General features: G+C 38.6%; 1 long non-coding RNA gene across 2 annotated transcripts in view; it reads left to right on the forward strand.

Moving 5' to 3' along the window:
• LOC132693336 (uncharacterized) overlaps positions 1-16,474 on the forward strand; it is a 73,915-nt gene that overhangs the window by 30,990 nt on the left and 26,451 nt on the right. Inside the window, exon 3 of one of the 2 annotated variants that reach the window (XR_009616737.2) lies at positions 7,334-7,620. The exons of the other annotated variant lie outside the window; for it this stretch is intronic. This is a non-coding gene — a long non-coding RNA (uncharacterized LOC132693336). Of the gene's footprint in view, positions 1-7,333; positions 7,621-16,474 lie in introns of those variants that run through there. 2 annotated transcript variants of the gene reach the window in all.

The raw sequence follows: 16,474 nt of genomic DNA on the forward strand, positions 1-16,474 counted from the left end.
GCAATTCTCAACCAAGGCCAATACTCCTTTGGGATGCACTCTGAAAAACTGGGATGATTTTGATCCACAAACTGAAAGAAGGAAAAAAAAAAACTCATTAATTATCCTGGGGCTGGAGGTCCTTTAGGGAACTTACAGTATCCTACTAGGGCCCAGGCAGTTCCATCCCAAGATCCTAGTTGGGACTATGACCATGCTGTTAAGAAATGGTATTGCCACCACTTCCAAGCTTGTGCTTTAGAGAAATTAAGGAGGTCTAAGGTTAAGTCCTTAAATTATGCTAAATTAGCCACCATTTTACAAACACAGAATGAGAACCCAATGGCCTTCCTGGAGAGGTCAAGGGAGGCTCTCATTAAATATATGGCTATGTTCCCTCACACCCCTAAGGCTGAGATGATTTTAAAGGACAAATTTGTTACTCAATCAGCCCTAAATATTCAGAGGAAATGGAAAAATTGACCGCGGGGTGGAAGGGACCCTGGAGGAGCTCTTACAAGCTGCCAATTGGGTATATCACAACCAAAATCAAAATTAAAAAACAAAACAAAACAAACAAAACAACACAACAACAACAACAATAAAACAGGAAAAAAGGCTTAAGAAAAATCTGAGGCTTTAGTCGTGGCCTTACACACTACGTCCGACCAGACTTCTTGAGGTCCTGGCACCAAATGCCACTTATGTGGCCAGTGAGGGCACTGGAAACAAGACTGCCATCAGAAGGGACAACAGAAGTCAAAGTCCCACAAGCCATGCCCCTTATGTGGAGACAGTCACTAGAAGTCTGAATGCCCTCAGAGACCTCCATCTTTGAGGGCTCAGATAACCAGCATCCTTAAAAGGGACTGATGGGGCCTGGGGCTCTTCAGGGTGGTTCCCTGGAACCAACTGTCTATTGGAACCCCGGAACATTGGGTAACTGGAAAACTCAGGTAATTAAAAGGCTGGTTCATTTTCTTCTTGATACTGGAGCCACATTTTCTGTCCTCCTTTCCACTCCAGGCCAACTATCCAAATGCAACATGATGATTAGAGGCATCTCCAGAAAACTTATAACTATTTTTTTCTCCCAGCCCCTGGGATGCATTTAGGGAAAACTAATATTTTCTCATTCTTTCTTGATAATACCGGAAATCCTTACTCCTTTGTTAGGGAGGGGCACTATAACTGAATTCGAAACTATAGTGCTACTAACTCCAGGACAGATAAACAATTGTGTAAGTTTTGGAGAATTACTGGATATTGTAGGCAGTAGATAGCATGGCTCAGGAAAATAGCTTGCCCACTATATCAATTATTAAAGGAGACTCAATCCCACCTACTCTCCCAAGGAAATAAACTGAAGTCTGACTCATGAACACTGACTCCAGTCCTCAGGATGGTTACAAACAGAGCGGGGCAATTATTATTATCTAGCTTACAGAACTAAAAGATCACTAAAGCACTACATCAGGCCTTCCACTTAGGGAGGGATAAAACTTATCAAATGGCCCAAAGGATGTTTACTGGGAAAAGTTTGTCAAGGAAAGCTCAGCAAGTAGTATCAACCTGTGAAGTATGTCTCAGATATGATCCTGTCAACCACAAACTTGCTCTCCCAGGTAATCAAGGAACTGGAGGCTATCCAGGGAAGACTGACAATTAGGTTTCACTCATATGCCAAGGTCAAAGGAATTCCAACATCAGTTGGTATGGGTTGATACATTTACTAATTGGGTAGAGGCCTTCCCCTACAAAAAATGGGGAAGGCACAAGAAATAATACAAGCTTTGCTTTATAAAATAATACCCAGGTTCAACTTACCTAAAAATTTGCAAATTAATAATGGTAAGGACTCCCAGATCTTGAAAAAGTTTAACACGTTGAAATAAAGCAAACTGCTTATAACCAACAAAAGTGTAAATAACGCCTCACAAGCATTAGATGCTTTAAATAAAAAATTAAATAAAGTTAGGGCTGGACTCTGGGGGAAATAGAGCCACAATTGATTGCTTACTGCTCCTCCATCACCTGGGTTATGAAAGATTCCCTGACATGTGTTGTTTCAATATAATCCATAATTCTCACAGAGTATTAGAATTGATAGATGACATTTGGGCATAATTGGACAAAGTCAGGGTCTTTCCTGGATTGTTTTACTTATTTGAAAACTGGGGACATTATCTTAAGATGCCATCTTGTTTGTCAGTATAATCTTTAATTTGTGTTTTTCTTTTTGTGTTTGCCAGTGTTTGTGCCACCTCATGCTTGCCAGCCTTCTTGTAGAACCATACCATGGGCCACTCCACCAACCCTTGGGTAGACTCTAACTGTTGTACTACCACACAGTCCCTAATCAGCTTGGAGAAGTCAGAACTGTCATCATTCCTCTTCCATAATGGCAGGACAGTTAGGGGCCCTATTCCAGGGGGAGGAATGAGTACTGAAAGGGTTAACATTAGGCAGAGAGAAGTAAGGGATCCTCAGGGAGGCAGACTGAAGCTGCAAGTGGGAGGCTGAAGTAAGAGATGGGATTCTCCCCTTATTAAATCCTTTATGGGCACCCTCTCCTCCTTATCAGGGGCATATGGGGGGATCTAAATGAGATAGGCAATCTAACCCTAAGGCAACAGATGTGGGCCCTTGGCTCTACCCTAACCACCTTACACCGCTGGGTTAGAGAGTGATTACCTGTGAGTCTGATTACAGATGCTCACCCTTTTAAACCAGGAAATGCTGTATGGATGAAGAAATGGAATGTTCATCCCCTAAAACCCCTCTGGAGGGGCCCATTCACTGTCATTTTGTCCACTCCTACTGAAGTAAAGGTACCTGAAGTTGGTTCCTGGATTCACAGCAGAGTGAAGCCAGCATGTTGAAACTGGGAGTGTATCCTTGATCCATCAATGCCATGCAAGCTGACCATACAGAAGAAGTAATCTACAACTCCAGAGGCTCTGGGAGACTATAGCCCTGCTTTAGTCTCTCTGGAAGTTGACTCATCTATGCATGGCAGAAGCTTGAGAAATCGATGGTCTGGTGGAACAAATAGACTGTCCTTATTTTCTATATCTCTTTCCTTACTGTGATGCACTGTCACCCCTTGTTTCTCGCTGCTATTGTGATTCTTGCTCTACTTTTCACCATAGGATTGCAGAGGCTGCCGTGGCCAGCAGGGAGTGTGGTGACAGGTTTCTGTTAGCACTCACCTTCCTTTTGTGGATAGGATGCTTCATTGGTATTGGCTGCTTCTAATCTGGACCCCTTCTGTAGACATAGATTCCTCATCATATGACCCATGTATTCACGTAACCAGGTCAGGCCAGGGAATCACTTGAACCTTACTATATACTATACCCACTTCTCATGCCAGGGAAAGATCCTGGGGACCTGCATAAACAATAAGACCTCCTATTCTATCTGCCAATAGGAGAGTCAATACACTTGTTTCAACTCACAGTACTCCCCAATGGAGGAACGGCTAGAGGTCTGGAGTCACCTCAAGACAGGCACCGCCAATGTAGGCTGACTAATCAGCAAAACTCAAATTATCAATCCAAACTGGCCAGTATCTATATTCTTTGATATATGTATAGCCATAGGTGACACACTGCTATATGGTTTGCCATGTGTAGGTCTGACATAGGAACCTGAGTATCGACTCAATGATAAATACATGTGTGAGGGATCTAGTATATGTGGTTCTTGGCCCCAAGCACCAGAATCCATCTGTCCTTATTGGAGCTGTGTCACATGGACCATCTGGCAGACTAAAGACAAAACAGCACTCCTCTTAAAGGGTGTGGCTAAGTCAAACTGCCAATTGGAACATGTAACCCTGTTAATTTGACCATCCTTGACCGAGGAGATTCAAAATGGAAAACGGACTGCCAGATTGGTATCCTTATCTATGGACAGGACACAGACCCAGGAACCATGCTGTATTTTAGGAGAGTTACTGTCACACATAAGATCACGATCCACCAGGTCTTTCATTCCTTGTATGAAGAAATGCAAAAGGGCCCTCCTCCTGTCTCCATCATGACAAAAAATCTGTTTCTAGCCTTAGCAGAGACCGTAATCCAGACTCTAAAGGTCACTGCTTGTTACATATGTGGGGGAATCAACATGGGGGAATCAATGACCATGGAAAGCTTGAAAATTAGATCCCCATGAACCTTATACTGGAACGGAATACCCCAATCCTACTACTGGGGTTGGCTTCTAAAAACCTCAATTATTGGAAAAACCTGCTTTACCTGGTGGAGAAGGAAGTTCACTGTCTCTGTTGGAAGCTCAACATGCATAGGCCAAAGATTTTATAACTCAACAATTTAGGAAACCCAATGGTGGGCATCCCCAGAGCACCTTGAGCCAGATCCCCACCTTTGTCTAACTTCTCTCATCTCTGAAAATGACGACAATGTCGACACAGCGATTGAATTGCAGGCCCCAGCTGAACTATATTGGATATGTGGAAGGACGGCTTGTATAGTACTTCCCTCAGGCTAATGAGGGTCATGTGTGCTGGGAACTATTCACCCATCTTTCTTCCTGCTCCCACTTGCCAGAGGGAAACATTTGAGAGTCCAAGTGTATGGGGACAGCAAGACTCAAAGAAAATGATGTGCCCTACAAATTGGCAAAGATGATGAATGGTCTCCTGAACATATAATCCAGTATTATGGCCCTGCCACCTGGGCAGAGTCCTGAGGCTACTGCACTCCCATTTACATGCTAAATCATGTAATCAGACTGCAGACAGTTGTAGAAATTATAACCAATGAAACTGTCAGAGCTCTTAACTTACTAGCCAAGCAGCAAACAAAAGTGTGCAATGCTATCAAAATCACTTGGCTTTAGATTACCTGCTTGCTTCTGAGGGAGAAGTTTTTGGAAAGTTTAACCTAAGCAACTGCTGCCAAAAGTGAGATGATTAAAGAAAAGTCATAGAGGATATCACAGATCGAATGAGAAACATCGCCCATGTCCCAGTCCAAACCTGGAAGGGTTGGAACCCTGGAGAGTTATTTGGAGGATGATTTTCAACCTTCAGGGGATTCAAAACCCTCACAGGTACTTTTCTCTTGATATTGGGAACTTGCTTAATTCTACCTTGCCTAATTCTCCTGGTTATATGGTCTGTCTCCAGCTTCATTGTGTTTGAAAGGAAAACAGTCATTCAGGAGATGACGTTACAGAAATATAAACCTCTAAACCAAGAGGATGCTCTTTGACCCAAAATAAGGGGTCCTAGTATCAAAGGGGGGGATGTAGTAGAGGCACTCCCTAAGGAATGTGGTGGAGGCCTCCTCAGAACAAAGGAAGGTAAAGTGGACCAATCAACTCCTATACACATATCCATAACTCTGACTGTGGACTGTGTCCAATCAGATTATAGGTCACCATAAATGGGAGACAAAGAAGTAGAAACTGCATAAAAGGCTACACCTCACTGTTCTCAGGGTTAGTTTTTTGGGTACGAACTCACTGAGCCTGTGCCGGCATGATGAATAAAGTTGCTTCCTTGACAGAAAGCCTCGGTGTCCTGTCTCTCTGTGGGAGAATCCCGATTACAGTGTGACCTTGTGCTAAAGGAGAAACACTTTTCAAACTGATCAAATATTTAATTTTTTAATTAGTTTTTGTGAGGTATAATTTGCATACAGTACAACTTACTCTTTTAAAATATAGCTTATAAAATATCCCATTTATTTAAAATTCAAAAATAATGCAAGCTAACCTTATAGCAACAAAAAACAATTCAGTGATAGTATAGAGATGAGACATTGTTGTGGCCCTAGTGGCAAGGAGGATTTACAAAAGAGACTTAAAAAAACTTTGGAGTGATGGATATGTTTGTTATTTTCATTGTAGTGGTGGTTTGATAGGTATATGCATATGTCAAAAATTACTAAGTGGTATACTTTAAACATATGTGATTTTTATGCATAAATTATGCCTCACTAAGACAGTTTTTAAAAAGACTAATAAATCCACAAGTTGCCTGTGTTCTGTGCTAAGACTAAAGCTTTAAGGAATTTGTTCCTGAGAGGGACAGAAACAAAATTGAGAAATTCAGTGATTTCCGAATTTCTGGTGACTGTTCTCTCTAAGCCAGTGATGATAATAAGTGGTTTTATTACAGGCTGAGCTCAGCTCCCTGATAGTTATGAGGATGGCAGAATCCAGAAATCATGGAAGCAAAGTGGTAGCAGGTAATATCAGAAGAAAGATAGGTCTAATGAGGGGCAAGGGTGAATAGCAGCAGGAGGTTATAATTCACAGAGACATATGGAAATAGTTAAAAGAAAATGGTATCCCCAGCAGCAGGAGACATAGGCAGACAGAAAGGGTGATGCTGAATCCATAAAATCAAAAGAAAGCAAGAACAGATGATCAAGAGCCTGAGGGCAACTTACCCAAAAGTCATAATGTGTTGTTTAGTTTCCAAAATTAGCTGGTTTTCTGATCCAAAACCTATTAACTGGAAGAGAATTCAAGTCCCCAAGAAGAGGGACTCTACAGTTTCATTGCAATATATATGGTAATGAATTTGCAGCCTACAGCCATTTAGTTAGTTTTAAGCATACAAGAGGGCAAAAAGACAACACCATTTCAAAGCCTGCTTGGCCGTTCACATTAATATCTGGGGCCCAAACCATAATCATGCTTTCCCTGTTAGAGTAGAAGTGTATTGTAGACAAGTAAGTGGAGTCCTGTGCAAAGTCTAGCATGATGTACATCTACTGGCATACACAGTGGTTATTTTTGTTTTTTTTTCTTGGATCATATAATAGGAAAAGAGATAGTTGCTGCATTGCAGACACCCTACTTTGGCTCATTTGCTAGTGAAGTAAGAACTACTGTAGTCAGATAGCCTAAGTAGAAACCTCTAAATGTGACTCAATCTTCTGGAGAAAACAAATTTTAAAAATAAAATAAAATCCCTGAGAAAACTGCAGAAAGTGGTGCCATCTTGAAGATGTAAAAGATGATGATGAGTGGGGTGCCTGGGTGGCTCAGTCAACTAAGTACCCAACTTGGTTTCAGGTCGGGTGGTGATCTCACAGTTGGCCATTTCAAGTCCCATGTTGGGCTCTGTGATAACAGCACAGAGCCTGCTTGAGATTCCCTCTCTTCCTCTCCCTCTACTTCTCTCCAGCACGTGCATGTGTGCAATCTCTTTCTTTGTCAAAATAAATACACTTTAAAAAAAGTGAGGATGAGTAGTAGTGACTACTATCACATCCTATTCAATTTTATTAGCCTGACTCTTCAAAACCAGGATGGATCTTGAGGATGATGGTGGACTACTGAAAACTTAATGAAATATTTTTTTGTATTGCAGCATGATTCTCGCACAGAGGAATGGGACACTGAGGCCTTTCTTTCCAGGAAGCATTTTTATTTGTGCTAGCACAGGATCAGAGGGATGAGCCCCAAAAAGCTGAGCCCCAGGTGCAGATGAATGTAACCTTTCATGCAAGTACATAGTAGAACCTTCTACTTCTTTGTCTCCCATATATGGTGACACATATAGTCTGATTGGACACAGTCAGAATCCTGTCAGAGCTATGCATACATGTATAGGAGTTGATTTGGCCACGTTGCCTTCCTTTGTTCTGAGAAAGCCTCCACCACATTCCTTAGGGAGGGGCTCTACCTCTACCACAGTACAAGACATTATCACAGCTGCATTGTATCTATCAGGACAGAGGCTCAAAACCAGTTTAAATTCATATATGATGGAAACCATATTTATTTACAGCCTGTCATAGGGCTGTACCACCCTCTACTATAGTTCAAGTAAAAGGAATTAGACCACCTGGATCTTCCACAGAACAACGTATTAGTCCATTGTCTCCATAACAGCATGCCATTTGACCTGTTTGAGCAAGAAGGTGTATGAAAGGCCTATCATGTTAACAAAAATTTTGATGCACAGTGGTCTGGGGTTATGAGGACATCTCCCTCTAAAATAAAGTACAAATTATTTCATGTAACTTCTCACAGGACTAAATAAGAAGCACAATGCCTAGTAAGTTTCTTCACACTTTGACAAAGCACATCTGCACTTAGAAATACAGCTTTAGCTCAATTACTGAGTGCCATGGAAAGTTTCTTTTCTTTGTAAAGCTATGATTGGAAAAAGTGTTGTGTAACAGCTCTATGCTGTGGTGTAAGCAATTCTAGCTCTTATCTCATGTCGAAAGGGCTCTATAGTATTACAGGTATATATGGCAAGAAAAATTGTCATGTGTATTTTTTTGGAAACGCTATAGGAGAACCAAAATGTGTGTTTCTAAGGTACTGGAACAAAATCATGTCATTTGCAGCATACAATTTATACATCATTAATTTATACACAAGCAAACAATAACAACAAAAACCTGTCTTGCCACTGGGCATTGCTAGAGATGGAGTCCCTGATCAAGGGAAGAAAGTAACCATGTAGCTCAAATTGTCCCTCATGCACTAAGTTCTGTCAGAACTCAGTTAGGTTGGGCCTAGGAACAATATATTATAAATATGGAAGTGCTAAATCTAATATCAGGAATTAGTAAAGACAGAAGTCACAGCAAACTACACAAGAAGATGGCTAGGACTTCCGTGTCTTCTACCACTTTGACTATGACTATTTTGTGTGTGAGGTCCCTTATGAGGAGCTAATGAAAGAGAAAAAGATCAAATTCTTCTCACAGATTGGTGGTTTGTATGGTAGAACAAGTTCAAAAAATGCATTATAGCTTCACTCAGGTGTATCCATGAAAGAGAGAATTGAGGGGAAATTTTCCCAATGGAAGATCTTCAGGAAGAATTTTTGGTCATCTACTTTGGATGAAAAGAAAAGTGGTCAAAATTATCACTCATGGACAACAGTGAGCAGCTTGGGAATTTAGGCAACTGGAGAGAAAAAAAACTGAATAACTGGAAGGAGGTCAGGGATGGAAGTATATGGATGGACCTACTGCAGTGGGAATGGAATGTAAAAATTTGTGTCTTGCAAGCTAAACTTCACTAGATAGCATCCACCATAGAAGCACTAAACAACCAATTAGACAAAATGATTTAGCCAATTAAAATGATCCAGCTTATGTCATCGGGCACCCCAGTGTTGTTGACACAATGAGTTTATGAGGCCATAGTAACATATAGGGAGGCCATGCATAATTCCAACAGCATAGACTTATAATCATAACAATTGATCTATGTACTGTCCTTACCAAACGTCCAGCTTGCCACCAAAGAAGACCAACATGACTCCATCCATAAAATAAGTAAATTATTACTTAATGACAAATGATGGCATTGTTTCTCTTCCACCTTGGCAGGGACAGTGATGTATCTTGTTTAAAATTGGCTTTTTCTTTTTTCCTGTAAGACCTCAGGTGGCACCACTCTCAGTGAATTACAGAATGTTTAATGCTTTGATATGGAATCAATACACTAGAACAATGAATCCACCATACAACAAAGAAGGTGTGGCATTTTTCACAAGACCATAGGATCCATTATTCCTATCACATACCACACCACCAGATTTAGGAGTGAAAGAGCAATAAAACAGTCTTTCAATGTGCAACTAAGACATAGCTTAAAGATGACATGATGCAAGTTGGTGACACTATCCCCTAGGATGTTAAAACTCCTCAAATTAATAATATTATATTACTCTGTTTCTCCAATAAATAGAATGCATGGGTCCAGGAACCAAAAGTAGAAATATAAGTCACTCTTTTCCCAGTCGCTTCAGTGGTTCAGTTGGAGAACTTTTATTTATTTTTATTTCTTATGTAATTTATTGTTAAATTGGCTTACATATAACACCCAGTGCTCATTCCAACAAGTGCCCTCCTCAATGCCCATCACCCATTTCCCCCTCTTCCTCAAACCCCTAACCACCCTCAGTTTGTTCTCTGTATTTAAGAGTCTCTTGTGGCTTGCCTTCCTCCCTCTCTGTTTGTAACTATTTTTTCCCCTTCCCTTACTCCATGGTCTTAAGTTTCTCAAGATCCACATATGAGTGAAAACATGTGATATATGTCCTTCTCTGACTGGCTTACTTCACTCAGCATAATACCTTCCAGTTCCATCCACGTTGCTGCAAATGGCATGATTTCATTCTTTCTCATTGTCAAGTAGTATTCCATGGTATATATATTCTTTATCCATTCATCAGTTGGTGGACATTTAGGTTCTTTCCATAATTTGGCTATTGTTGAAATTGCTGCTATAAACATTGGGGTGAATTTGCCCCCATGCTTCAGCACTCCTGTATCCCTTAGGTAAATTCCAAGTAGTGCTATAGCTGGATCATAGGGTAGTTCCATTTTTAATTTTTTTAACGTTTTATTTATTTTTGAGAGAAAGAGAGAAAGCTGGGGAGGGGCACAGAGAGGGAGACGCAGAATCTGAAGCAGGCTCCAGGCTCCGAGCTGTCAGCACAGAGCCCAACGTGGGGCTCGAACCCACAAACCATGAGATTATGACCTGAGCTGAAGTCAGACGCTCAACTGACTGAGCCACCCAGGTGCCCCTCATTTTTAATTTTTTGAGGAAACTCCAAACTGTTTTCCAGAGTGGCTGCACCAGTTTGCATTCCCATCAACAGTGCAAGAGGGTTCCCATTTCTCCTGAGCCAAAGTCAGCCGCTTTGACTGAGTTTCTTGACCTGTTTCTTGACCAGCATCTGAGTTTCTTGACCTGTTTATTTTAGCCACTCTGACCACTGTGAGGTGTTACCTCAGTGTGGCTTTGATTTGTATTTCCCTGATGATGAGTGATGCTGAGCATCTTTTCATGTGTCTGTTGGCCATCTGGATGTCTTCTTTGGAAAAGTGTCTAATCATGTCTTCTGTCCATTTCTTCACTGGATTACTTGTTTTTTGGGAGTTGAGTTTGGTAAATTCTTTATAGATTTCGGAGACTAGTCCTTTACCCGATATGTCATTTGCAAATGTCTTTTCCCATGCTGTCGGTTGCCTTTTAGTTTTGTTGATTGTTTTCTTTGTCGTGCAGAAGCTTTTTATCTTGATGAGGTCCCAATAGTTCATTTTTGCTTTTAATTCCCTTGCCTTTGGAGATGTGTCAAGTAAGAAATTGCTGTGGCTCAGGTCAGAGAGGTTGTTGCCTGCTTTCTCCTGTAGGGTTTTAATGGCTCCAGTCTCCCATTTAGGTCTTTCATACATTTTGAATATATTTTTGTGTATGGTGTAAGAAAGTGGAAACACTTCAACTAGGAGAAATGGCTAGTTATTTAAATGTTGAACTATAGCTAATGGTTGGTCGCATTAGTCTTCTAATACCAAGAGAACCAAAAGGCAAGGAAAGAAATTCTTTTCCCAGAAGAGATAATGTACCCTGATCATTTGGAAAATTGAGTTCTCCTAATATATAATGGAGGCAGATAACTTAAATTTGGCAAACAGGTGGTTGATCCACTGGGATATTTCTAAGCACTCTTGACCAATTTTGACTTTAAGTAGACAAGTACTGCAATTGTGGGCTGAGAAAAACACAGCAACTGTAGATGTGACAAACTTCAGACCTATAGAAGTATAAGGTAATAAATTTGTGTTCTTTTTAGTCAGTAAGCTTTTGGTAGTTTGTTACTGCAGCAATAGTAAACCAATGTACCATCTATTTCTTTAATTTACTCTGTAGAAATACTATAGAATGAAGGAGCTGTCTTTGATGCTTTCAAAGTGTCTACTGTAGTTTATGCTATGTAGGAGATAATTAAGAAATGTTCATTTTTCATTCATAGGAGATAATTAAAAATTGTCATTTTTATCCATATTTTAATGTAAGAAATAGAGTGGCAGTCTGTATTCTGTCACTCTTAACACTCCTAATTTCTAATTTATGAAAAGTCCCCAGTACCTGAGATAAGGATCAACATTAATAAAAAAAAGCTTTCTCATAATTTTTAAATGATAACTTTGTTTATGACATGCAATAAAACAATTATGTTTGCTTCTTCATTGATCGTGTTTTAGATATGAAAGATTAGAATTATTACTAAAATTTGCCTAGCAGCTTTGGCATACCTCCATGTATAGCATAGCAATTACACTTCCAGACATTTGTCCAAGATACACATATATATGTTCATTAAAAGATACATACACAAATGTTCATAGGGATCATTTTTATAATAACCTAAAATTGGAAATAAACCAAATGTCCATCCAATGGAGACTGGATAAAAAGATTATGGTATATTCACACAATACATTTCAGCAATAAAAAATGTAACAAACTAATTACTCTTGCAACAAAATGGGTGAAACTCAAAAACATATTGCACAAAAAAGCCATATTCTTACATACAAACATACCTGCACACAAAACTACATTGTTATTTTATGTATATACAGTGAGAGAGGAAAAATAATAATCTATGATGATATAAATTAAAAAGTGATTGCCTGAATGAGGAAAGAATATTGATAAGAAAGGAGTGTGGAGGAACTTCTTGATGTGATGCAAATGTTCTGGATCTTGTTTGGTTAATGATTTCGCCATTACACTGGTATATAAATGGTTGAATCCCATGCAACTGGACAACTAAGACAATACATCTTATTGTAATGTAAATCTTACCCCATTAAAATGATGACTTGAGACAGTGACTTAAGGATCAAAGGGGAGATTTTAGGGGATTGGTAATATTCTTTCTCTTTATTGGTAAAGGTTACACTATGTTGTATTTTGTGAAAACCTTTTTATTTATTGGTTTATGCATTGCTCTCTTTTCTGTGTATGTGTTATACCTCTCTCTCTCTCTCTCTCTAAATATATATATATATATACACAAATAAATATATATAACATACAAATTATATAAAATATAATAAAAATAATAAAAATTATTATATAAAACTTATATAATAAAAATTATAGCATAAAAATTATATACAAATAAAAAATAAAATTCAGGGAACAGGTAATAATAGATATTTTTAAAAACATAAAATAATCCAGTGAAGAAATGGACAGAAGAAATGAATAGATACTTTTACAAAGAAAACATCCAGATAGCAAACAGATACATGAAACATTGCTCATCATCAGGGAAATACAAATCAAAACCACAATGAGATACCACCTCACAATGGTCAGAGTGGCTAAAATTAACAACTCAAGAAAAAACAGATGTTGGTGAGGATGTGGAGAAAGGGGAATCCTCTTGCACTGTTGGTGGGAATGTAAACTTGGGTAACTACTCTGGAAAACAGTGTGAAGCTTCCTTAAAAAGCTACAAATAGAACTACCCAAGGACCCAGCAATTGCACTACTAGGAAATTGTCCAAAGGATACAAAAATGCTGATTCAAAGAGGTACTTGCACCCCAATGTTTATAAGCAGCACTATCAACAATAGCCAAATTATGGAAAGATCCAAATGTTCATCAGCTGATGAATGGATTAAGAAGTGGTTTTTATATACAATAGAATACTACTTGTCGGTGAAAAATAATGAAATCTTGTCATTTGCAACAACATGGATGGAACTGGAGGATATTATGCTAAGTGAAATAAGTCAGTCAGAGAAAAACAGATATATGATTTCACCCATATATGGAATTTGAGAAACTTAACAGATGATCATAGGGGAAGGGAAGGAAAAAAGAGATACAAACAGAGAGGGAGGAAAAGCATAAGAGACCCAAAAGTACTCAGAACAAACTGAGGGTTGATGGGGGTGGGGAAAATGAGTGATGGGCATTAAGGGGGGATGAGCACTGGGTGTTATTTTTTAAATGATGAATAAATATATTAAAAAACATTGAATATTCCTAAATAAAATGCAGACTATAATCACTGTGCTACTAAAAAAATCTAGATTAATTACAGAGAATGTGGTTATTATAGATTTTCATTGCAACCATAATATCTTAAGAAATAGTAAAGAGACACATGATTTAGATTTGCTATACATAATATTGGAAAAGTGTTGGAAAGAATTGGCATGAATAATTTACAGGATTACTTGGGGGCAAATGATATATACATATGAAAATATTTGAAAATTGTAAAGCACAACATAAATGTAAGGTTTTATCATCTTCTTCACCAATTGCACTTTTAAAGATGAGTCATTAACAGTAAACACCGAATTTCCGCACAACACCAATCAAGATTGTCAATGAAAAGAGGACTAGCCATAATGATCTATTCATCAGTGGTTTGAGAAAAAGAGTTGCGGCTGCAAGTATACAATGAAACAAATATTTGAGTTAGATTAACACTGGACATAGGTCTTTACAGGATTAATAAAATTTGACAGCCGCGTAGTATCTGTCAACTGAAATTAGGTGTACCCAGAGTCTCTGAGTATACACAAAGCCTCTGTCAAATAAGACTCTTCCTTCACTCCCACACCTTCTATGTGTCATCATCATCATCACCATCATCACCAATATTGCCCTTGTTATAATTACCATCATTTGTTGGCTACCTAGTAACTTTACATATGCTTTGTATGGATTATATAATTTCATTTCTACAATTCCAGAATGACGACATGCCCATTTTCTTAAAATTGCCATTGTTCACCACATGCATATAGATCAGTCTGTTTCAACCTCAACACCACAGCTATTTTAGGTTGAATAATTCTTTGTTGTAGGGAGAGGGACTGTCATGTGTCTGTGGAATGTTTAATAGTATCTCTGGTCTTGACCAACTAGATGCTAGTAACGCATCTACCCAATTTGTGGCAATCAGTAATATCCTTGCCAAATGCCCTCAGGGAAGAGGGGATGCAAATTCACACCCCTCTATGCTGTCATCTGTCCAGTTAAAGTAGCCACAACCTAATGCCAGTTAGGTTTCACAAAATGATTTTACTTTTAGCCAGCAGATCTGGACTTTAATTCCAACTTTGCTATTATAATAGCTATATGAGGTAGACAAATTACTCCGTTATATCCTCACTTTTTTTTTTTTTTTTTTTTTTTACTATGAGAGTAATAACATATCAAGTCTTCCTGGGAATGACTTTCACTTTTCAGTCTTAATATAAAAAAGTGTTTACATATTACCTTTGTAATTAAAGAAAACCTCTGCACATTACTTTATAAGTCACAATGTCTATTCTCCTTGTAAAACATTCTTCTAAAGCAATGAAATTGTTTGGTTTTTGCTCATTCATTTGTTTTTATTATCATCAAACAAACTAGAATATTCAGTGCATCAGAGGAAAGCCACGTTGGTCTAGGTAACCGTTTGGTGCCCAGTAGCTTACATATGGAAAAGTAGCTACATGGAAATGCTCCATATATACTTAGCATATAATGGCTTATTGTGATAATTTATGGGAAAGTAACAGAGTAGTTCTAATTACATTGCTGGTGCTTACTAAATGCCATTTCCTTCTTCTCTTGTGTTATAAAGAAGAAAAATGGTCTCAAAATCATTTCCCTGGTGGAGAAACACTTCGTTACAATCTGGAATAGGATATGTGTTAGGCTGAGTAATGGCTCCCTGAAGATGCCTAATGTCCAGATCCCTGGAATTTATGAGTATATTTCCTTACGTGGCAAAAGGGATTTTGAATATGTGATTAAATTATGGACCTTGAGGTGGGGAGAGTATCCTAGGTTATACCCATAAGTCCAAGCTACTCACAGAACCCTCAAAAAACTAGAAGAGGGAAGCAGAAAAGTGGAAACCCAGACATAACGGAGAAAAGTGGAAACCCAGACATATGGCAACATGAGAACTCAGCCACAAATTTCTGGCTTTGAAAATGCAGGAAAAGGGCCTGAGCAAAGGAAAGTTGGTGGCCTTGAGAAACTGTTCAGGCAAGAAGACATCTTTTCTCCTAGTGACCCCAGAAGGAATGCAGCTCTGTCAACTTGATTTTATTCCACTGAAACCCATTTTAGATTTTTGACCTCAAGAGCTATAAGAATATAGGTTTGTGAGTTTTAAGGTGCCAATATTGTGGTGATTTGATACAGCAGCAATAGGAACTATTAGAAGAAGGGACCCTACATATATGTGTTTTATCTTCTCTTTTATCATCATCTCATCTCCCTAACAGAAAATAATACAAGCTTTTCACATTTTTTTTTTGTCCTTTACCTTTCACTTTGATGTGATGCTTATTCCCTGAGTAGAGCAAGGCAATAGTTTCCTGGCATAAGAAAAACAGTTGTAGGGTATAGAAAGTATAAATTGGTTTATAATCCAATTGTATAATGTAATCATTCCATCCATTTGATCAGTAAATATAATTGAGCAACTGCTAAGTACTATCACTCACTGCTCACAAAGAGTATAAAATATATGACAGAGTTCCTTTACAAATTCAGACTCAGTGGGGAGAGAAAGAGGAAAAGAAATGGACACTTGTAAGAGGGAATTTTTTAACACTGTCAGATAACAATAACAGAAATGTTCCTAAAGCTCTGTGGGGGCACATAACTCTTTCTCAGGACATCTTTTAGAGAAAATAGATACACACTGGCTTTCCTTTG

The sequence above is a fragment of the Panthera onca genome, chromosome B1 (assembly GCF_046562875.1).
Source record: "Panthera onca isolate mPanOnc1 chromosome B1, mPanOnc1 haplotype 2, whole genome shotgun sequence".
Taxonomy (NCBI): domain Eukaryota; kingdom Metazoa; phylum Chordata; class Mammalia; order Carnivora; family Felidae; genus Panthera; species Panthera onca.